Below are 24704 nucleotides of genomic sequence, written 5' to 3'. Positions count from 1 at the left end.
TGGATATAAACTGGCCATCAACAAGTTTAGGCTTGAAATTAGGTGAAGGTTTCTAACCATCAGAGGAGTGAAGTTCTGGAACAGCCTCCCAAGGGGAGCAGTGGGGACAAAAAACCTAACTGGCTCCAAGACTGAGCTTGATAAGTTTATAGAGGGGACGGTATGATGGGACTGCCTACAATGGCATGTGGCCCCTCGGCGACTGCCAGAAGCAAAAATTCCCAATGGCCAGAGATGGGACACTAGATGGGGAGGGCTCTGATTTACCATGGAAAATTCTTTCCCGGGTATCTGACTGGTGGGTCTTGTCCACATGCTCAGGGTCTAACCGATTGGCATATTTGGGGTCAAGAAGAGATTTTTCCCTGGGTCAGATTGGATTTGTGGATTTTTCGCATTCTCTGCAGCATGGGACATGGGTTACTTGCAGGTTTAAACAAGTGTAAATGGTGAATTATTTGTAACTTGAACTCTTTAAACCATTATTTGAGGACTTCAGTAACTCTGCCAGAGGTTGGGGTCTATTACAAGAGTGATATTCATGGTATTCTTGCCAGCACGTTAAAAAAGTATGGATTGGAAGAATGGACTACAAGGTGGATAGAAAGCTGGCTAGATTGTTGGGATCAACGGGTAGTGATCAATGGTTCAATGTCTAGTTGGCAGCCAGTATCAAGCGGAGTACCCCAGGGGTTGGTCCTGGGGCCGGTTTTGTTCAACATGTTTATTAATGATCTGGATGATGGGATGGATTGCACCCTCAGCAAGTTCGCAGATGACACTTAGCTGGGGGGAGAGGTAGATATACTGGAGGGTAGGGATAGGGTCCAGAGTGACCTAGACAAATTGGAGGATTGGGCCAAAAGAAATCTGATGAGGTTCAACAAGGACAAGTGCAGAGTCCTGCACTTAGGACAGAAAAATCCCATGAACCTCTACAGGCTGGGGATCGACTTGCTAAGCAGCAGTTCTGCAGAAAAGGACCTGGGGGTTTCAGTGGGTGAGACGCTGGATATGAGTCAGAAGTGTGTCCTTATTGCCAAGAAGGCTAACAGCATATTAGGCTGCATTAGTAGCAGCACTGCCAGCAGATTGAGAGAAGTGATTATTCCCCTCTATTCGGCACTGGTGAGGCCACAGCTGGAGTATTGCATCCAGTTTTGGGCACCCCACTACAGAAAGGATGTGGTCAAATTGGAGAAAATCCAGCGGAGGGCAACCAAAATTATCAGGGGGTTGGGGCACGTGACTTACGAAGAGAGGCTGAGGGAAGTGAGTTTGTTTAGTCTGCAGAAGAGAAGAGTGAGGGGGGATTTGATAGCAGCCTTCAACTACCTGAAGGGGGGGTCCAAAGAGCATGGAGCTAGGATGTTCTCAGTGGTGGCAGATGACAGAACAAGGAGCAATGGTCTCAAAATGCAGCGCGGGAGGTCTAGGTTGGATATTAGGAAACACTATTTCACTAGGAGGGTGGTGAAGCACTGGAATGGGTTACCTAGGGTAGTGATGGAATCTCCATCCTTAGAGGTTTTTAAGGTCAGGCTTGACAAAGCCCTGACTGGGATGATTTAGTTGGGGTTGGTCCTCCTTTTGAGCAAGGGGTTGGACTAGATGACCTCCTGAGGTCTCTTCCAACCCTAATCTTCTATGATTCTATGGTTGGGTGAGGTTCTGTGGCCTGGAATGTGCAGGAAGTCAGATTAGATGATCACGATGGTGCCATCTGACTGTAAAGTCTATGAGTCTATGAGATGTAAAAGTTAAAGTTGGAATCACAAACTAAATGTAAGTGAAACATATCTGGGGACTGCCAAAACACTAGAAAAAATATTGTTCATTCACATAAAATGTACCCACAATTACACAATGATCTTCATCTTTAATAGATATATTATACAAAGCTCCTGGCTACTTCTGAGTCAGAGTTGATCTATATCTCTGTTGGCCAGGTGCTTGCACTGCCCACTGGCTTACTTGGTTTATTTAGTGACTTCTTGATGTTGTTATATCCATTTCTCGGCCACTTCCAGGAAGCTACCTATAAGTAGTTTGAAAATAATTGACACATAATCTAGCAATAAAAAACAGAGTTTGTGTTGCAAAAACATCTCGATGAATGATCTCTTCTGTGCTGTAGCTACCATAAAAATTAACAGCCATACACTGATGTAATTTGATTTTGAAGTCTCTCACAGGGCTCTACATAGCTATGGATGACTGCAAACATGTTGTTTCACCCTGTAGTAATTCCCTGTAATTGAAATGTAAACTACAAAACCTTGTGCCAGTTTGTAACCAGATCTCCTAGAAATTCAGCTCAGACAACACTGGAACCCTTTGATTTGTATGAAAACTAAAATTAAGAAAAATAAACTCATGTACAGACTTCCCCCAACAAAACTGCAAGGGAAACTCTGATGCCTAAGTGAGCCTAGAAAAGACTCCATGACTAAATTTAAGTAACATTTATAATATATAAAGTAGGAAGGGACTAGATGACTCAGCACTTTGCTAATGTGCTGCTTTAGCTTTTCACTTCCTCTACACCTGTTCAACTCTTTGCATGTCCAAGGTTACCATCTGATTTGTCTATGCTCTTCTAAGAAGCTATTCTTTAACTAAAACTCAGTGGTAGAGCTGAGTGAAGAATGATTTTTTCTGTTCTTTGGCAAGGCCAAAAGAAATTCATTTTTGATCAGATTGAAAACAAATTTTTTGGCAAATAAAAAACAGTTTGATTTCAGGTCAAACAAAACAATTAGTCTGAGATTTTTTTTTTTAACATTTTTCATTTTAAAAAATAAAATAAAGGCAATTTGGAAACAAAGTCACTTCAAACAGAAAAATCACAACCATTTGTTTTGAAAATGTTAAAAAAAATCTTTTTTTTTTTTTGACATTTAAAGGCTTCTTCCCCCCACCCCCCCAAAAAAACCCAAACACAATTTGGCAAAATCGACATGAATGTCTGAACTGTTTGTGTACCACCAAATTTGCTTTTATGGGGCAAAAATTGTGGGGTATGAGAAATTTCTGTCAGCTCCACTCTGCTTACTGAGAGCAATGTCATGTCTGAGGCTGACTCCATGGGCATTTTTAACCCCTGCTGTGTACAGGATGTATCAATAGTCAGGGAAAGAGTTTACATGAACACTATTGCAGTATAGCAAACCGTCAGGTCTTTTGCTGTATAGATTCTGTTAGGAATGCTGACAAGTACATGATCTGACCAATGCCTGATGATAGATGTTGCGGTGATTATGACATCCCTGAGCCTTATTGTGTTGCAGGTACCTGAGATAATGGATGACACTCTCCTGTTCTTTACCATTGTGCTGGCCCTCTGTAGTAGTGTTTCACATTGAGAAATATTGAAACTGAGGTAGTGTATTTGCCAGAGGAAACATAGGTATTAGGATCAGGTGACAGACACCGCTGATGATGTGGCTATACCACCTGGCTATCTCCCCATCTGGAATGAGCAGGATGAGGGGAATATTGCATGCCTGGGAATTATCATCTCCATAATCTTTATGTGACTTCAGATCAGGCCAGATTCTCACGTAAGGGCTGTTGAAATAAGTTTCCTGCACTTGTCCTTTAGTGGTGCCGTCCCTGCACAAGCTAGGGGAGGGCAGGAGCTAGATCCTGACTATAGCAGACAACACTCTGAGCAGAATCACACATTTATTATTTCTATTTCTTGTTCTGCCTCTGGCAGATGCCACCCACATTTTGCATATGGGTCACACTGAGACATGGCAGAACACGAGTATCCCACAGCTTGACTAATGGCATAGGCACAACGCAACCCAATTGTAGCATAATGTACCATGGAGTAAGTACTAAGCACAATCTAGCCCTGAAAGTTTAGTTAATGTTTCCCTTCGAAGGTGTCAGGAAAGAAGATCTTTCTGTAGAAGTACAACCAGTGGAGGAATGATTGGAGAGCATTCAGACCAGCTAATATATTGGAACACTTGACCCTTTTTGGACCGTGGCTCTATGCATGCTAGTTACATCCTCGGAAGGTGTGGCTGGTACAATGGAACAGCGGCAAGTTGTTTGATCCATCTCAGAAGCCTGTTGTGTGCAACATACTGTTCACACTGTGCAGCCTGGGCTCATCGTCGAGCTGTCTGGCTTCCTGGCTCCCATGGTGGCTGTGGCAGTGAGTGTGGTGGCAGCCACCCACAGGTGATGTGGCTGCTGGACAACCGCTCCCCCCCTTCCACTGACACACACACACACACACACACACACACTGGCTATGTGGTACAGGGCTTTCTTCACATGCTTCTATGGCAGGTGCCACTTTTTTTAATGTCCTCTGACCCACATCCATGCCCTTCCACAGCATTCATCTGGTCTCTCAGCTCACACATAGCCTGTGTGACACACAGGCATCCATTAGAGTGTTAGCATACACAGCCATGTAGTCATTCATACTGTCAACTTCTGCCTCCAAAAAATTGTACCTGTACCAAGTATGCCTTTTGCCCCATAGCACTCCGGGGCTGTTCCATCACTCCTGGAATTGGTACCTGCCATTTTGCTGGGGCAAAGCTGTGACATGACTTCCATTTAGGCATTTCTGGCCTCCGGGAAGGTAGTAAGGGACCTGCTGGCCTCCAGGAAGGTAGCAGGGAAAAGTGTATAAATCAAGCTAAGGGTACAAAAAAAAAAAAAAAAAAAAGAGAGACCAGGCTAACCAGACCTGCTGGCCTCCAAGAAGGTAGCAGGGGAAAAACGCATAGATTAAGCTATGATTTGAGAATCTAGGCTGTGTCACTTGCTAAGTAATATCAGGAGTGACAAAGAGATTGAAATATCCATGTTAAGATGTTTAAAAGAAAACAGGGTAAGCCAGTACCAGAGGGAGGAATGGAGTCAGAAGGAACTCCAACCTCACTTTTTGTTAAAGAAATTACACTTTTTAAACAAATCCTTCAAAAATTTGGGCACAGTCCTTGGACTAAACAAGCCCTAGCTGATGTCTGCACTATTTCGGACCTAGAGAATAGATTGGCTCAGTATATCCTCATATACAAACCTTCTAGTGCTGCCAAAAGAGAGCAGCAATTTGGTTGTTGTGGGAGGCATGTAAGGATTCTTCCCTCTGCTTGTCTTCATGTAAAGAGGAAAAGGCACAAACGGAAAAGGGAGCAGGCAATTGGAAGGTGCTGGCTACAAATACCCAAAGCCAGCTGAAAATAGTGAAAGAGGCACTCCAGGAATACAAAAAGAGTGAAAAAGTTAACTCTGCAGAGGCTGGAGGGACGCAGGTAAAGGGGGAGAAGGTCCTATGTATGGCACCCCCAGGCATAATTACAAAGAGAAAAGAGAGTAAAAAAAGTTAACTCTGCAGAGGCTGGAGGGAATTAAGTAGCTAAACTTTGTGAAAATGTTAAAAAGGAAAAGTGTTAGAGAAAGAGTGTTCTTGGTTTCTTTGCAGCCATTCTGAAGGAAAAATGGGCCCTTTTCCAAAGGAATGTCTGTAAATTAGCCAGGCAAAAATAAACTGATTAAAATCATTTGACTGGACAATTTAGTCAAATTTACTAAAAGAACATAAGGGGGTTCTATTGGAACTTAGCTGCCTCAAATGTATAAAGGGAATGTAAGATGTAAAAAACAGAGCAGTGTGGAAGGGATGTTAAGGAAAAGAAAATGTGTACGTATCTATCTGTGTGTGTGTGTAAATATGTAAAGTTCTAAGGACCAATTGGTTTTGTTTTTGTTTTAAATAATGCCACTAAAAATCCATTTGACTCTAATTCAAAGTTGCAAAACTGACAGACCTTTTTGCTAGACACAGGTAATTAGTGTTGTTTGGCTTTGGGATTTGGCATTTAACCCTTAAAAGGTAACTCAATGCTTTACAAAATTTAAAATGTTTTTAAGTTGTGGCTGCAGGGCAGTCAAAATTAGGAGAAAAAAAATTCTGGATTCTTTTTGTTTGTTTGATTTTTGTTTGTTTGTTTTTGTAACAAAATAGCAGATGATAGTTGTAGTAAAAAAAAATTAAAAAAGACAGTGCCCCTCTGAAGCAACAGCAGGGGTGAGGTGCACAAAACAAAAAGAAGCAATGTTAGAAACACTGAGTCTTAAAATGGCTCTGAGTAATCAGACTGTCACTTTGATAAAGGTACATGAAAACTCTGTAAGCAAAAAAAAAAGAAAAGAAATCGTTACACCTTATGTAAAAATGGATCTGGATAATGTTATAGAAGTTAAACTATGGAAGGAATGTGCATTTGCCCCAGAACATGTGCAGGGTATATTGTAGAAGGGGCAAAAGAAATGCAAACATACCACACTACTTAATTAAAATGCTATTAGGGCTCCAAAGGGAGCCAGAATAGGTTGGGTTTTCTTCTTCAGATTGCTGTGTGTTTTGGAAGTAGAAGTTAAAAGTAATCAAAACTCTGGTGAAAGTTGATTGTGTCTCTTTTAAGATAGAGTCTCTGAGCTGCTGATGGCTTTAAATCCAAAAGCAGGAAGCATCTGTGAAAATGCAAATGATCTAAACGATAAAGGAAGGAAAGAACTAGCAGCACAAAGGAGCTGCAGATAAAGGACACACCTGGTCAGCAAACAAATTGTCTAATAAGAGGCATGGGATAACAAGATAATTTCAATAAATTTAATGATAATAAGTACCCCTGTAACAATGTATGGTGTGTATGATTTTTGGAAAAACCCTTTAAGGTCATATGGTAATGATGCTTCTCAGCTATTACCTGTAAATAAACTTAAAGCTTAACACAGCAGGAAAAACATTATAAACTTGATCTGCTGTATAAGAAGGGAACCTGAAGTACCCCACCTCAGGGATTTAATGACTAAACAGTGGGATAATTTCCCCATAACCCTTAAAAGATAAAAGCTGTTGAAACCTGGCCTGCCTATAGAACAAAAACAGGAAAATGTGGGGGTAATTCCTCTGTTTTGCCTGCAATCAGCAAGGGTATTTGTAAAAGAAATATTTTAAGCAATAATCTGCCACCCCAAAAGGGGTAGAAACATGCTCTTTTTGTCTTTCAGAAAATCAGGAAAAGCTGATGCCAGCTGAAGAGCAACCCAATACCATGAATCTACTGTCACAACAGAAATTGTGTTTTGTGTTCTATGTTTTGTCTTGTGTTTTGTCTTGTTGCTAGCACTGTTGTGTGTTTAAAAAAAAAATACTGAAGACCTGCAGGTACTTAAAAATAAATTAAGCTCTCTGTCCCAGCTACAGGACAGCCTGATACAAAAACAAGTACATGCCAATGTAGACTTGGTCCAAGTTGGTCTGGGTAACCTAAAAGGCCGATGGAATCTTTGGTAATGGCTTAATACTACCACATGGCTTATCCATAAGAAAAAAAAATTAGAAATAGGAAACTACCCAGCCATAGCTATGGGATGCACTGAAATGCAGATACTTGCACTGTGTGCACAGAACACACAATGTTCTGGGTCTTATTGGGAAATATTAAGGGTTTGATGCATTTGTTAAAACAAAGAAAGAGATCATTGTTTGATACTTATCAATATGAATGGATGCAATATGTTTCCAGTATTGTAAACCAGACTTGTTAATGGGAGAAATTGTTGTCAAAATTGCACACCAACAGTCCCTGGAGGCAAAGGTATTGAAGGTTAACCCACTCCCCATATTAAACATGGGATCCTTCTGGCTACCCTGGACCTCAAGCCAGTGGGCTGGGGAGGGAGGGAAGCTATTGGACACTAGAGGTTGTACCAAATGGACTCCTCAAAAGTGGGTGTGCCTCACCTTGCCTGTTGCCCCAGAACCTTGTAGTAAAGATACATCACTAGGATCATGTATGTGGCATGAATAGGAATCACAAACTCAAATTACCTCTGTCAAGGTTCCTCCCCAACTCTGAATGCTAGGGTACAGATGTGGGGACCTGCATGAAAACCTCCTAAGCTTATCTTTACCAGCTTAGGTCAAAAACTTCCCCAAGGTACAAAATATTCCACCCTTTGTCCTTGGATTGGCTGCTACCACCACCAAACAAATACTGGTTACTGGGGAAGAGCTGTTTGGAAACGTCTTTCCCCCAAAAATACTTCCCAAAACCTTGCACCCCACTTCCTGGACAAGGTTTGGTACAAAGTCTCACCAATTTGCATAGGTGACCACAGACCCAAACCCTTGGATCTGAGAACAATGGAAAAGCATTCAGTTTTCTTACAAGAAGACTTTTAATAGAAATAGGAGTAAATAGAAGTAAAGAAATCCCCTCTGTAAAATCAGGATGGTAGATACCTTACAGGGTAATTAGATTCAAAACATAGAGAATCCCTCTAGGCAAAACCTTAAGTTACAAAAAAGATACACAGACAGAAATAGTTATTCTATTCAGCACAATTCTTTTCTCAGCCATTTAAAGAAATCATAATCTAACACATACCTAGCTAGATTACCTACTAAAAGTTCTAAGACTCCATTCCTGTTCTGTCCCCGGCAAAAACAGCATACAGACAGACAGAGACCCTTTGTTTCTCTCCCTCCTCCCAGCTTTTGAAAGTATCTTGTCTCCTCATTGGTCATTTTGGTCAGGTGCCAGCGAGGTTACCTTCAGCTTCTTAACCCTTTACAGGTGAGAGGAGTTTTCCTCTGGCCAGGAGGGATTTTAAAGGGGTTTACCCTTCCCTTTATATTTATGACAGCCTCACAGTACGTTCTCTTGAATAGGCTACATAGAAAGTGACACTGATGATTATTAATCTTAGTGTCAAAAAGGGGATTATGTTGGAAGTTCTGTATTAAAATCACAAATGAGTTTGATTCCCCACAGTTTAAATTCCAGGGTATTACTAATTAAGAGGTCTCTGGGTTTTTGGTACTGTTTCTCTCCCTCTATGGGTGAAACTTGCAAGCTGCTCATTGCGTTAGTACATTCTAAGACAGAATCTGTTCTCAAAGCAATTCACACAGAGAGAGACTGAAAGTAATACTCTGTAACAACAGAAACAGCACCCAGAGACTCCCCGCCCTTTTGTTGTATTAACAATTGTGATTAAAATAGAGATAGAGGATGTATGTGGATGGATGCTTGGTGTGGATAATAACTGAATGATCAGGGAGGTCCCAGCCTAAGAATCCAGTGTCCATCGACTGAAGAAGGCGTCAAGTGGAAATAACCAGAGGACCCCCGGAGGGCAGACTGGAATCCACCCAACAGCCTCAAGAATGGGAGAACCAAAGAACAAGATAACATCTAGCAGCATGGAGCCGTCAGGAATGTGCCATCTGCTGATTGATTCAGCAACACCATGATGAAGCAATTCCCATAGACTGGCATAGGAAGAAATTCCTATAAAAATGGACTCTAGAAAGTGAGAACTTTGGGGTCTGATTCTGCAAACCAACTTCCAGGAGCATCAGATGTGCATCTGACAAGGCCCTGCTCCCTCCTCATGTCCAGGCCACCTGGCCAGTGGCTTGGCATGAGCAACTGTAAGGCTGATAACTATGATAACAACCTTGCAGAACGTGTGTGTGTGTGTGTGTGTGTGTGTGCATGAATGAATGTGTGAATAAATAGGAGATTGAATGGAATGTTATAGCTATAACTAACTGCTTACTGTGATTCTTTCTGTATTCACAATAAATGTGGTATTTTGCCTTTTCCCCTTTAATAAGATCCTGCTGGTTTTTATTTTATTGGTATAACAATATGTCCTTCTGCTTTTAACAGTAGCAGCCCCTCAGAGCTGGTCACTACTGGGGAGGCTGTTTCAGCCACGCGCTGGTGCATGGGGGCAGTTCCCAGACTGGGGTTTATTGCAGGAGTTCCAATTTAATTCACCCCAACTGCTAGAAGTCTCTAGCTGCATTTCCTCCATCCAGCTTTGCAAAAAATGCATTACAAACACTTATAAAGCATGCTGGCCCACTGTTTTGTTTCCCCCAAGCGCCCTACCTTAGCTTCTGGTCAGCAGAGCTCCCTTGTGTATGAGACCATTGTTTTATGGGGTTGTGCCTTACTAGGTTCAGTTCCTTGCTGCTAGTGCTGGCTTGAGGGTATGTCTACACTGCTCAGGTTTAGTGGGACTCAAGTCAGCAGACACTGGGTTAGAGAGCCAAGGGTTTGGGCGTCTACACTGATTGTCGAGCCTAGGCTAAGAATTTTCTAACCTGGGCTTGACTCGGGGCTCTGGCATCTACACTGCATCATATAGACCAAAGTCCAACCAGCCATATCCCAGAATTCCTAGCACCCTGTTAGGATATAGATATTCAGTCCTGTCTGCAAAGGCCTATACTTTAAGAATTAGGTATATGTTTATCACTTAGCTAGTTATAGAGGTATAAAAGAAAGAAAGAATCAAAATCACTGTCTGACTGTATAAGGCCTTTTCTCACTGTGACAGTCTGAGGCCCTGTTCTTAGGCTAAGGCCTCTGGCTAAACAGCAGAAGCACCCATAAGCTGGGAAGCGAACGGTCACATCGTCACATTCCAAACTAGTCACATTGAAATAAGGTGCTAGTGGGCTGTTAGGAATACAATCCTGTCCTGATAATGCCTATCACCTCCAGAGAAAAGAAAGAGCCTAGAGGATTTAATAGGAAGTTTAGTGTGATAGTTTTCTGTTCGGTAAGAACCCACTTATCAATAGACACAGCTGGGAAACCCTTATGTCTTTATAGGTGTAGTTGTGAAATCCTCACTTCTGTATTGTTTTGTCATTATAGTTCCCACTTTGCTATTGTTTGTCTGTATAATCTCTGCCTGGTTCTGTGATTGTTTCTGTCTGCTGTATAATTAAGTTTGCTGGGTGTAAACCAATTAAGGTGGTGGGATATAATTGGTTAAATAATCAGGTTACAATATGTTAGGATTGGTTAGTTAAATTTCAGTAAAATGATTGGTTAAGGTATAGCTAAGCAGAACTCAAGTTTTACTATATAGTCTGCAGTCAATCAGGAAGTAAGGGAGGCGATGGGAACAGGGAATGGGGCTGGGGAAATTGGAATCATGTTTTGCTAAGGGGGGGAATGGGAACAGGAACACAGGTAACGCTCTGTGGTATCAGAGGTGGGAAGGGGGACACTGAGGTAGGAAACTGGAATCATGCTTGCTGGAAGTTCACCCCAATAAACATGGAATTGTTTGCACCTTTGGACTTCGGGTATTGTTGCTCTCTGTTCATGCGAGAAGGACCAGGGAAGTAAGCGGGTGAAGGAATAAGTCCCCTAACACACCCTCCTAAAATGTGGCCGTTCTAGCCCTTTGACCGTGGTGCAATGTGGGAAAACTTGACTGTCCACCCTGCATTTTCCAGGAAGTCTGAACAGCCCACTAACACATCCTGCCAAGCCGTCATTTTAGTCTGATCACTCCCAGCACCTGGACCCAGCAATATGGAGGACGCACCAACTAAAGAACTTCTCTTGCTAGCGCTTTCACTCCTCTTTCAGGAATCGGGCTGAGCTTCCGTGAGACATTGGTGAACATTGCAGCATCATTTGCTGACTCACTGAAGGTGCCTGACAAATATCATGCTGGAGCAGGAGGAGGAGGACACAGACATGGCTGACTGGAACTGGTTTATGTTGCTCATGACACTCAGTATAGCTGTGGTGCCCCCTGTGTAGACTGGTGCTTCTGGAGCAGGGCCATGAGCACAAAGTGGTGGGACTACACCATCTTGCAGACCTGGTTTGACCAGCAGCGGGTCCAGAACTTTTGCATGAAGAAAGCTACATTTCCGGAGCTCTGTGAGCAAATTGCCTTAACCCTCCAGTGTAAAGACACGCACATGAGGGCAGCCATGCTAGTCCAAAAGCAGGTTGCTATAGCCATCTGGAAGCTGATTACCCCAGACTGCTACAGGTTCATTGCCAGCCAGTGTGGTGTTGAAAAGTTGACTGTGGGTAAAGCGGTGGTGGAGGTCGCTGAGTCAATCAGGCGTGTGGTTTACTCCAAAGTGGTGGGCATAAAAGATATTCCTGAAGTAACTGCTGGCTTAGAGAGAATGGGGTTTCCAAATTGTGCCGGGGCCATTACTGGGGCTCGTGACCATAGTTTGCCCTCCTCCATATGAGAACATAAACTGCATTATTATGCAGGCCCTCATGGATGGCAGAGACTGATTTATGAATATCAGTGTAGACTGCACTGGAAAAGTGCATGATGCCAGGGATTTCTACCAACCGGGAGTCTACATTCATGGACAGGCTGGGACAATATTCCCACCAAATGCCATTGTCATAAACAGAGTTACTATCTGCACCGTTATTCTGGGGATCCAAGGTACCCCCCTTTTGCCTTGGCTTATGAAACCACACCCTAATCTCTGAGTCCCTGGCAAAAGAAGGTTTAATTACACGCTCAGCAGGTGTAGAATGGCTGTTGGATGTGCTTTTGGCAGATTGAAACCCCGTTGGAGATATCTACAGACCCATTTGGATTCCAGTGTCATTAATGCTGTGTGCATTACTGTGGCTTGCTGTGCTCTTCACAAGCCCTGAGAAGCCAGAGGTGACCCATTTCCCCCGAAGGGCCTATAACAGCAAGGGGCTGCTGAATCAGTACATTCAGGCAGAAACCACAGCTGGATGCACCCAGGCAACAGAAGTCAGGGATGGTTTGTGCTCTCACAGTAAGGACTTGCATGGCCCAGTGGAAGAGGGGAAGTAGGACCTTTAAGAACATGCCTGTTGGGGTGGGGAAGGGGCTGATTGCTTGTGGGGGGTGTCAGTGCTTGGGGATGGGAGGAGTGGGGGGTTGATTACTATGTAATGTGCTTATCAATGACCTGAGCACTTCTCGAATGAGGGGGAGAGAGGGGCTGATTCACAGTATGGACTGATGTAGAGAAACGATTGATGAACGGATTGATGTAGTACATTGTATTGAGGAATAGTGTTCATGGACAAATTCCCAGTTGTCCCTGCCTGGGTTTCCCTTGATTATCTGACAGACATATTATATGATATGATGCAGGGACAGTGATACACTTTCCTGATGAAAAAAACACTTGATTTATAAACATTTATTAGAGAAGTATGGCATTCACCCACGGTCAGGCAGGCCAGCTCCCATAGCCACACCAAAACACCCATAACAACAAAACCTTAAAAAAACCCAACATCAAAGTGCATGAACAAGTGCAAGCAGGGAAACCATGCACAAGACAGAAATCCCTTATGTACGTCCCCTGGCCCCCTATTCTCCCTTCCCTTTCTTCCACGTTGGCCATGCACTTGATGCTGAGGGAGGAGATGGAGACATCCACAGGGGAGGGGGGGTCAGCATGGAGGACGGCATGGGGCACAGTTGCCCTGCCCAGCTGCTGATAGGGCCTGGTTACATGGGCCACCCAGCCATGGACTTGTCCAAGCTGTTACTAGACTTCAGCACAGGATATCAGGCTGCTCAAATAGTTCTTTCTGCTGAGCTCTGTCCTCCCCTGCTGTTCCTGTTCCAAACAAGTCCCTGCTCCCACAAGCTGTGGAGCCAGCCTGAGCCTTTCCCCTTGTCCTTTGCCCTGCCTTTCCTCTAGCCACAAGTCCTTTTGTCTTTGGTACTGGACCTGCTTGCTGGCCCTGTCCAGAACTTCAACCATAAGTTCATCACAGAAACGTTTCCATTTGGAACAGTGCATGAAGGTCCGGTGAGCCAGGTTTCTGCTGCAGTGTGGGTGAGCAGTGCAGGTGCAGCAGCCTGTAGAGGTTGAGGAGCATGGAAGAGGACAAGACACAGAGGGTTATTGTCTCAGGAGCACAAAAAAACTCCTTGTGGCATTTCAAGGACAGAAAATGTTACTTTTCCAAACTGTGAGAGGGACGCTTCAGTCCACAGAAACTCCCTGGACACAGCCTGGTTAATCTCAGCAAAAGAAGTGCAGAGACAACGGTAAGTTAAAAATCACAGCTGCTTTTTTCCCTAAAAATTTCAAACAACTGGGTTTGGAGGGGTGGGGAGAGTGGCTGGGCTACAAAGGTTTCCTTATCATTTCGGGCATTCCACAGGTTGGAGGACGTAACAGTTCTCGCAGTACCTGATTGGCAAAGAGAGGTGTTATCCCAAGTTGCTGGTGAGAAACCAGCCGTGTATTCCCCCGAAAGTACTCAAACGTATAGTGACGGAACACACATTTACGAATGGAGTGGGCTGTTCGGCTTCCGAGGTGGCCCTGGAAAACACATCCTTCCCCAGAATGTGATTTCCTGTCTGATGTTCCAGCTACAGGAAAAGTTTGCAGCTATTGACACCCGGGATTGGGTCAAAATTCATGAGGGAATCAACAGGATGCTGAGTTAGCTTACACATGGTCTAGGCTATTATCACTGCCTGCAAAAACACAAAGCTTCACCGCTATTCTCCTCTCCCCCTGCCCGGACATTTCTGGACGAAATTTTACCCTGCCCTCTGTCATATTTGGGACAAATGATTTTGTCACCTATGGACTGCCTGGACTACATTTAATTGAAACGGACAAGATGTGTACTTGGAATACATTGCCACGCTCCCCCCACTAGGGTTCACTGTTTCCAGGAGGCTTGTTACAACGTTGAATGGTTACAGAGCAAGGCAAGGTTACTATTTTTCACAAACAGGAATGACGTAGCAAAAATCTGGGCCTTTCCACTAATAATTCACTTTCGAGGCATTTTTGACTGTTTGCACTTCTCAGTTGCCATTTTGAACTCCACATGGGGATCAGGATGCCAAGGCGCTGGCATACAATCCGCCATTAGCAGATACATGCTGCTAAATAGAGCTTGTAATAACTTTTGCATTAGTTCATAGAATGGAAATCCTTCCCATTCATATATTAATAAACATTAAAATGGAGACAGAAATTTACCAGGCTCCAGGGAAGCTTCTGTCTCTTCCATTCCTGCTTTTGGTTCTGCAGTGGGCCATTCCTCAGGGGGTCATCAAAAAGCTCCTCCGAGTATGGCCCCAGGACGTGCTGCAGCTGCTCTTTCACTTTGCTGGCTTCATTCAGCTCCTGCTGCTGTCTCCCATCAGTCCCCATGCTGGATTCTGGGGAGAGCAGGGCACTATCCCAGGTGACCAGGTCATCATGCACCCTGTCGGCTCCATGCTCGATGCAGGGCCCAGCACCTAGCCAAAGTCCTCCTAAAACAGGCTTGATGTCCACAAGTTGCCCAATGTGCTGTTCTGGTCCCTTGTTTTCCTGTACTTGTCTTGAGCCACTTAATCTGCTCCTTACACTGGTCACCGGTCTGGTAAATTTCCAACACCGGCAGCTTCTTCGCTATTTGCTGGTCTGTGTGGTCATTCTTACTACTCTTACTAAAATCCACTGATTTGCTGGCCTCACACCAGAGATTAAGCAAAATCTGGCTGTGCGCCTGTGACTATGAAGCTGTGTGCTTTGCAAAGGATGTCTTCTGGTCAGTGACCATTGCAAACTCAGAAGGTTCTCCATAGGTGTGTTTGCAACTTGGCAGTCAGAAAACAATGGAAGGGTTAAAACCCGACTCGCCAAGCTGCTGCACTCCAACAAAGCAGTTGCTGCTGTTTCCATGGAGTCAATTGAGGATGCCTCGTATAAAGAGATCAAAGGACATTTGCCCATGGGATTGGGAGATACTTTAGGATGACTCCCAGGACCTGAGTCCAGGGTGGTGGTGCATCTACACTACAATGCAATAGGGCTTGAATGCTGGGTCCCAACTCTACTCAGGCTCAAATGCTCCACCCCAGCAGGGTCCTAGGACACTGGGTCTGAGCCTGAGTCTGAGAGATGTGTGTGTAGATGAAAGGCGGATTGGCCTCAAGCCTGAATTTGAGTCTGGGCTTACATTGCAGTGTAGACATATACTGAGAGTCTTGGCTAGGAATTAAGCCCAAAAAACACAGCCTGGCTCAGTGAGTCCTATTCCTATGGACACCGTGTGGCAGGACCAGTATGTGTGTGACAAATCCACCCCTTTCCCCAGCACACGCTTCAATCCAGAGCTGTGCAAGAGAGATCCTCCACTCTGGGCACTAGGACCCAGGCAGTGCCGCCCCTTCCCCCCCTTCCATGGGGAAAAACTGCAGAGAGCAACCAGCCAGAGACTCCCACAGGAGCAGCTGCAGAAGCAGCCAAAAGCAGGGACTTTGGAGGATCACAGAACTTTCTCCAGTTTTGACTGGACTTTCTCTGCCCCCTTGTGCTGATTGGCTGTTTTTCCAACCCTCCCCTTGTCACCTGAGCATCACTCCATGCCTGCCCGTACTGCCCTCTTCTCCCCTGCCCTGTTCCCTCACCCCTTTCCCTTCCCTTCCCTTTTCTTTCCACTGAGTGGATCCCCTCCCAATTAAAGCCCAAAAAATAAAAGTGTGGCCCTAACATGTTGTTTGCTGCCATCACAGTTGTTCACCCTTCCCCTACCCAGCAAGTTAAGGAAGTATGGGCTAGACGAATGCACTATAAGGTGGGTAGAAAGCTGGCTAGATTGTCGGGCTCAACGGGTAGTGATAAATGGCTCCATGTCTAGTTGGCAGCCGGTGTCAAGTGGAGTGCCCCAGGGGTCGGTCAGCCTCACCTCAGTCCCTGGAAAAATCATGGAGCAGGTCCTCAAAGAATCAATCCTGAAGCACTTACATGAGAGGAAAGTGATCAGGAACAGTCAGCATGGATTCACCAAGGGAAGGTCATGCCTGACTAATCTAATCGCCTTCTATGATGAGATTACTGGTTCTGTGGACGAAGGGAAAGCAGTGGATGTATTGTTTCTTGACTTTAGCAAAGCTTTTGACACGGTCTCCCACAGTATTCTTGTCAGCAAGTTAAGGAAGTATGGGCTAGATGAATGCACTATAAGGTGGGTAGAAAGCTGGCTAGATTGTCGGGCTCAACGGGTAGTGATAAATGGCTCCATGTCTAGTTGGCAGCCGGTGTCAAGTGGAGTGCCCCAGGGGTCGGTCCTGGGGCCGGTTTTGTTCAATATCTTAATAAATGCTCTGGAGGATGGTGTGGATTGCACTCTCAGCAAATTTGCAGATGATACTAAACTGGGAGGAGTGGTAGATACGCTGGAGGGGAGGGATAGGATACAGAAGGACCTAGACAAATTGGAGGATTGGGCCAAAAGAAATCTGATGAGGTTCAATAAGGATAAGTGCAGGGTCCTGCACTTAGGATGGAAGAATCCAATGCAGCGCTACAGACTAGGGACCGAATGGCTAGGCAGCAGTTCTGCGGAAAAGGACCTAGGGGTGACAGTGGACGAGAAGCTGGATATGAGTCAACAGTGTGCCCTTGTTGCCAAGAAGGCCAATGGCATTTTGGGATGTATAAGTAGGGGCATAGCGAGCAGATCGAGGGATGTGATCGTTCCCCTCTATTCGACACTGGTGAGGCCTCATCTGGAGTACTGTGTCCAGTTTTGGGCCCCACACTACAAGAAGGATGTGGATAAATTGGAGAGAGTCCAGCGAAGGGCAACAAAAATGATTAGGGGTCTAGAGCACATGACTTATGAGGAGAGGCTGAGGGAGCTGGGATTGTTTAGTCTGCGGAAGAGAAGAATGAGGGGGGATTTGATAGCTGCTTTCAACTACCTGAAAGGGGGTTCCAAAGAGGATGGCTCTAGACTGTTCTCAATGGTAGCAGATGACAGAACGAGGAGTAATGGTCTCAAGTTGCAATGGGGGAGGTTTAGATTGAATATTAGGAAAAACTTTTTCACTAAGAGGGTGGTGAAACACTGGAATGCGTTACCTAGGGAGGTGGTAGAATCTCCTTCCTTAGAGGTTTTTAAGGTCAGGCTTGACAAAGCCCTGGCTGGGATGATTTAACTGGGAATTGGTCCTGCTTCGAGCAGGGGGTTGGACTAGATGACCTTCTGGGGTCCCTTCCAACCCTGATATTCTATGATTCTATGATTCTATGATACCCAGTGTCTGTCTTATCTAGTTAGACTGTAAACTCTTCAGGACATGGACCACGTACTACATAGTTTGTACAGCGCCTGGCACCTGGCACCTGGCACCAACCATTCTTGTTTGACTCTTAGGCAATACCATAATAAACATAACTGCTAATAATAGTTTGACTTAATTTAGCTAGTCACGTAATGCAATTCTGGTAGATGCTCTGCTGCCACAGTGATGAGGGCTCTGTAAGAACCAGAATAATATAGAGCTCTTATTGAATGGAGAATAAGTTGCTGTCCTCCAAACAATATCTTTGCATGGTTCTAGTCAGAGAGCATGTTCTCTGCTTGTGACGCCACTTATTACATATAAATATTCATGCCTTCCTTTAGTTAATGAAAGCAGCTCCTAGTATTGCTGACTATGATTCGGCACGCTCAGTGCAGGACTGTGCTGTGCTCAGGGCTATTATTTATAGTTGAAGCATGAGATTTCTCAGAAACAAACCAAGAAATAAAAATCACAAGAGAAAATCTGTAGGGGAGATGTTCCTTGAATCACTGAGGACCAGAGCATTTGTCTATTAAAAACAATGTGGGATTTTGAAAAATATATCATATATCACGTGTCTTACCCTAACATGTAGGAGCCTCAGGCATGGACTAGAACTCCATTGTGCTAGGCACTGTACAAACACAGAATGAAAAGACAGTCCCTGCCCCCAAAAAGCTTACAATCTAAGTATAAGATACGAGACAATGGAAGGATACAGACAGGGGAATACAAGATAAAGAGACAATATTGCTCAGCATAATAGGCAATGGTCTCTGTGCACCAGCTGCCGAACCATTAATCATTTTTAAATGTGCACTGTTGGTGTCAGTGTTTACGCTGCTCCAAGGGAAGGAAATGTGAGAAAGGAAAGGATCTGTTCTGATGAGGTTTCATGTATGTATCCTACTGCTAATGAAGTCCTCTTATCCAGGAACATACACAACATCTGCTGTGCTCAGTGTCCAGTTCTCGGGCAGATGGAAATGTTTTGGCAGCAAAATGGGGAAAAAGACAAACAACATGACACAAAAAAAAATCTTCCCAGAAGTTTACCAGGTCTGTTTTCAGTGGTGTAGTAAGCTAAGCCTCTGCAACATGGGCCTTCAATGTATGTGGCAGAGCTACAATGGGTTCTTTGGCAAGCAGGATTATACTGTGGCATTAGCCTAACAGGAAATCATTTGTTAATTGTCCATTCGTATTTCTGAGACAAGGGGGTGAGGGACTATCTTTTACTGGACCAACCTCTGTTGGTGAGAGAGACAAGTTTTTCAAGCTTACACAGAGCTTTTCTGTAAGTCTGGGAAATGTACACAGCTAAATATAAGAGGAATATTTGGGGGAGAGGGTGGCACAGCACCACCTGGGCCAGCCCGGTTGGGGGGCAGGAAGGGAGTGCCATGCTTCCAGTCCCGCTCCGCCCCCAGCCCAGCTCTGCCCCCAACACCATTCAGCCTCCTGTCCTGCTCTGCCCCCAGTCTCAGTCTACCCCCAGCCCAGCTCTGTCCCCAACCCCATTCAGCCTCCTGTCCTGCTCTGCCCCCAGCCCCACTCTGCCCCCAGCCCAGCTCTGCCCCCAACCCCATTCAGCCTCCAGTCCTGCTCTGCCCCCAGTCCCACTCTACCCCCAGCCCCACTCTGCCTCCCAGCCCAGCTCTGCCTCATTCCCACTCTGCCCCCAGGCCAGCTTCACCTCTAGCCCCAGCTCCTCTCCCACCCCCAGTTCGGCCCCCAGCTCTGTCTTCAGCCCAAGCTCCACTGCTGAGGAAGCCTTGGCTGTGCAGTAATGGGGATTGGCAGGGGAGGGCACAGACAGATTCTCATACTGGTAAGGGGGGAACACGACTGGAAAAGTTTGCGTACCACTGATTTAAGTTGTGAATGGGTTTCGGGACATCCCTCGGCCCTGGGGTGGATGAGACCTGTCATTAACTGGCCCTGTTGTAGAGGGGTACTAATGTCTGTTTATAGGAAGGGGCCCAGGTCACAGCAGAAGGGGCTGAAGAAAGAGGGAGTGTTGGTTACAGTAGATTGCAAGCGGAGGGAGAGTTCTCGCCACGCCAGCCAAGAGGAAGGGGGCTTGTGAAGGCAGCACGTCTCCTCCAAGCCATGAGAGCCCGATCCCACCCCACTTCCTCTTACTTTCATCCTGAGCATGAAGGCAGCTCCTAAGCCCCCGTGAGGCAGGGCAATACCCTGCAGTTTAGTTGCTCAGCAGGGCAACCATCTCGCCTCCCACAGGCAGGGCACTTCAAACCCCCAAGGATCGGACTCCATACTAGTGGGCTATAAGGACACCAGATGATGCCCCCTCCCCTTCCAGGCCTCTCCTGCTTCCCCAAGTGTTTCAGGTCCCTCTGCCACAGCCTGGCCCCCACTCCTCCATCTAGCTAGCCAGCTACGTTCTCTCAGTTGCTCCCCTAACCTTGCCAACGTGAAGGGGAGCGATTAGCATAATCCCGAGACAAAAAGCCCCCTAAAGCCAGTGTTCAGGTTGGCAGCACCACTCGGTACCTCGGGGTGAAATCAGGGTGGAGCAGTTAGTTGCAATAACAAGGGATTTCAGTGGCTTGGTAGCAGAAATGGGAGCATGTCACTCCTAGGTAGCCTGTTCCAAACCAGCACAAGTTGGAACCTACTGGCAGCACCATCTGCTGCCTTCTTATGTGGCATGGCTGAGATGAGTCAGGGCCCTAGAGCTTAAACCTCTGCCCATGGGTGAGTTTCACCCTATATGATTAAAGGATTTCAGGTGAGCTAGTGCATTTTTGAGGGCCTGTCTAGTGGACGGAGCATTGGACTGGGATTCAGACGACCTGGGTGCTATTCCTGGTTCTGCCATCGGCTGGGTGACCCTCCGCAAGTCACTTCCCCGCTTTGTGCATTAATTTCCCCGCCTGTAAAAAGGGGATAATGATACTTACCTAGTTTGTTATGTGCTTTGTGATCTATGGAGGAAAAGCACTCTATGAGAGATAGGTATTATTATTATGCTATATCTCAGGTGAATTTCCAGGACTGTCAGTGCAGCTCCTTTCACTAAATCCACACCATTTAAAAAAACCCATAGACAGTTATTTGAATGTTAATGTTTTTGCCTGTATACCTCACCCGCCCTTGTTTTGCTTAAATATTGTACGCTGTAAAGCTGACAAAGTGCTACAGTAGAACTCAAGCTGCTGTGGTCCATGCAGTCATTATGTAAAAGTGCTGTCAGTACGTATGATTACTCAGGAAGTTGTGTTCCTAAGGCATAGATCTGTCTTCTGGAAATAAAAATGCGATCCCATTCTTTAGCGATAGCTATTGACCCCTAGCTTGATGAGACCTGGAACTCGGAACACGTTTCTTTCCCTTCTAGTTCTTCTCAAAGGGCCATCCTACATTAAACCAGTTAAACCAACAGCCTCAATTAAAGGTCTGTAGCATCACCGATGGCCAAAAATAAAAGTGGCATTGAAATGCAAACTCAAAAGTGATGTCTGGATTTTCCCCTTCCGTAATTAGTGAGGCTCTCATTTGCAGGACTGGCTAGCCCTGTGCTTAGCACAATCAGGGGAAATGAGAGTTAGTTTCTGCTGTCTCTGTTTTGTTAAAATGTCAAACTGTGTTGCAAGCAAATTGATTTAGGCCGATTTGGTTCAGCTCAGCACAGCAGCATCCTATATCATCTCTCTTCCTAGCCACTGCTGAGCCTTTGAAAAGGCACAGGGAGGACTGATGTTGTGTTATACAATCTCTTGAATAAAAAGATTGGCAGCGGTAGGAAGAAAACAGGACTGGCTGCTGCATTGTCAATGAGGATGAGACCCAAATCTGGTCTTGTTCTAGGCAGGTGCAAATCCCATTGAAATCAATGGAAGCTGTGCCCACTGTGATCTGGCTGAAGTTGGTATTATGTCAGCAATGGGGGGAGGGATAGCTCAGTGGTTTGAGCATTGGCCTGCTAAACCCAGGGTTGTGAGTTCAGTCCTTGAGGAGGCCATTTAGGGATCTGGGGCAACTATGGGGGATTGGTCCTGCTTTGAGCAGGGGGTTGGACTAGACGACCTCCTGAGGTCCCTTCCAACCCTGATATTCTATGATTCTGTGATTCCCTGGGTTCTGCTGGTACAAACCACGGGGCAGGCCTTCAGGAGAGGCAAGTCTGCCAGGTACCAGCTATCTGTAAGCCTTGCTCCTTCCAGAGCTGGATGGAGCAGCCCTAAGTGAGGGCAGCAACAAGCTGGCAAAGGGATGTAGTGGTTCCGGTCCTCCCACTGAGGGAAGGGGTCTTACTGAGCCCCAAACAAAACTTGAGAGCAGACTTCCTCTAGGCTTAGTAACTGCTAGAGTTTAATTGATACAACTCCTTAGTGTAGCTGCAGTTACACCTGTATTAAAATGCTGGTGTACATAGTTAAAGTACAAAATCTATGTGTAGGCCAGCCCTAAGATTTGTTTGCCCTGTGCTTCTGGATGCTGTCAGCCAAATGTGACAGCAATGATGAAAATGAGTAATTCTTAATCTTTTTAAATTAACCTTTGAGGTAATGTGTGTTCACACCCCGTGCCTATTTAAAGCCTGACTCATTTATCAGGATGGGAGCCATACATTAGGTTCCCTAAGAGCGCAAAAATCACTGAACACAAACAAAATGTCTTGTGCTCAGCTGAGTCGCGCAGTGTTCTCTTATGTGATTTCAGGATATCATTATTTACTGTAGATTTGATTTTGATGGAACCGCTCGTGGAATAAGATGCTACCCAATGTGAGTAAGGGGGGCAGAGTCTGCCTCTTTAAAAAGAGTTTTCATCCAGGCTAACTGGATCAGGTTTATTCTGTAACTTTCTGTGTAAATCCTCCCCAAAGATGATCTGCCAGGCAGAACTCCTGAGCTGACAAACTTGCCAGTGTCTTTTCCTCAATGGGGTTTTCCATTAACATATGTTGGAGGGGAAATGCTGAATAAGATTTTTAAAGTATTCTCCTTTGTAGTTAAGGAGGCAACATGGACTCGTGCACAGGGCCCGAGACTGGGCAGCAGGAGACTGAGTTCTAGTCCCAATTCTGCTACTGACCTGCTATGTGATTTTTGAATAAGTCACTTCCCTTCTGTTTCCCATCCCTTTGTCTTTCTTGTCTATTTAGATTATAAAATCTCTGGGGTAGGGACTGTCTGTTACTACGTGTTGTACCGCACCTCACACAATGGGGCCCCAATCTCAGTTGGTGCTGCTGTAATACAAATAATAATAGCAGTACTGAGAGAGTGACACATTTGGGGGATGTCTTATGTAACATGAATGTCTGCACCTTGTCATGTTTCTCTTTCCATCGTCACCAACCACACATACTCTTTTACTTGCCAAGCAGACATCTGCTGGTGCTCATTTTGCATTCAGTTCATGGCTAGGCAGTCCGGTCTAGTCCTTGGGGCAGGCTAAAATCAGGACCCGTGGGCTTTCCACCCAACTTTAGCACTGACTTGCTGAGAGATCGCAACTTTACTTACCCATAGGAAAAATGTGGACATTAACATTTCCTTGCACTACAGGAGCCCTTTCAAGTCTTCAGACTGTGGTTTAGCAGGAACCTCTCAAAACATGGATGGTTTCAAGTGAGTTTGAGTGTTCTCTCAGGTAGGATGCTCTTTAAACTAGGTCTTAAGCCAAATGAGCACATGAATGGATTAACAGTTATTAACACTGATGAAACTTACTCCGAGATGTTGTTAAACCCTAAACCAGTTGAAAGACGTTCCAGTGAGATCAGTAGATTAGATGAATTGGTGTGCATCTTCTTCTTTACGACTCTTGGAGATAATGTGAGATAATCCTTGGGATTGGGCAAACAGGACAAATCAACAGCCTGCAAGTGAGAGTTTATGAATGCTGTAAAAGGAGAAGGAGTAAGAGATTCATAATGGATACATTGTATGAAACCCATCTCAACCAAGGTAGAACCTGTGCGATGAACATATATTTGGCTTATGAAGCCAGAGGAGACTGAAGCAAAGAGACAGGTCTGAACATCTCCAAACTCTGGGGAAGTTCCTGTTCAGACCAGAGCTTTGCCACTACAGCCCACTTCTAATTATTATTTTGGCTAAGCAATACACCAGGAGCTTTGTGTTAGTGCATTACATCTCTATATTAGAGTAAGTCATGGTCAGCTTTATTTAATTGTCCATACCACATGGGCACATGCAAAGCACTAACTAAAATCCCAAAGTCCTGCTGATGCATTCCTTGTGCCTATGGAAACTAGGATGAATCCCTTAGGGGCAAGCTCCTCTTTAGCTGCTTCACAGATGTAGGACTGCTGGGGGGGGGGGTAGGCGGTGCTCTTCTAACTTCAGACATTACATGCCATCAAAACTGAAGATGGAGAGACCACCTCCGGCTACCAGCTCTGATTAAAGGCTTACTTCTTTAATGCAAGCGGGAAAAACTCTGTTCACGTTCTAGAGGAAAGAAATTGCTGGAGCAGCTTCAAAATAAGTGGCAGCCTGCCAAGGAATTGGACATGGCCAGTGATACAAAATGGGGTCTGAGTCTGATCTCACTTACAACTACTGCCACTCAGCAATAGCTCTCATGAAGTCCATCTAATCACCTCAGCGTGATGAGGGTCAACACCAGGCTTCTGACCCATAAAATTCACTTCCCCCGCCATCGCTGTGAGGCTTGTCCTGTACATGTGTAGTAATTCATTTGGGCAATGCTTTCCTTGTGATGCCAATGAAATGACTAAAACTGTGACAAAGAGAGAGGGGAAAATGCATTTTCCAAGCAACCGT

This window comes from Natator depressus, chromosome 2 (assembly GCF_965152275.1).
Source record: "Natator depressus isolate rNatDep1 chromosome 2, rNatDep2.hap1, whole genome shotgun sequence".
Taxonomy (NCBI): Eukaryota; Metazoa; Chordata; order Testudines; family Cheloniidae; genus Natator; species Natator depressus.
This window is presented reverse-complemented; position numbering follows the sequence as displayed.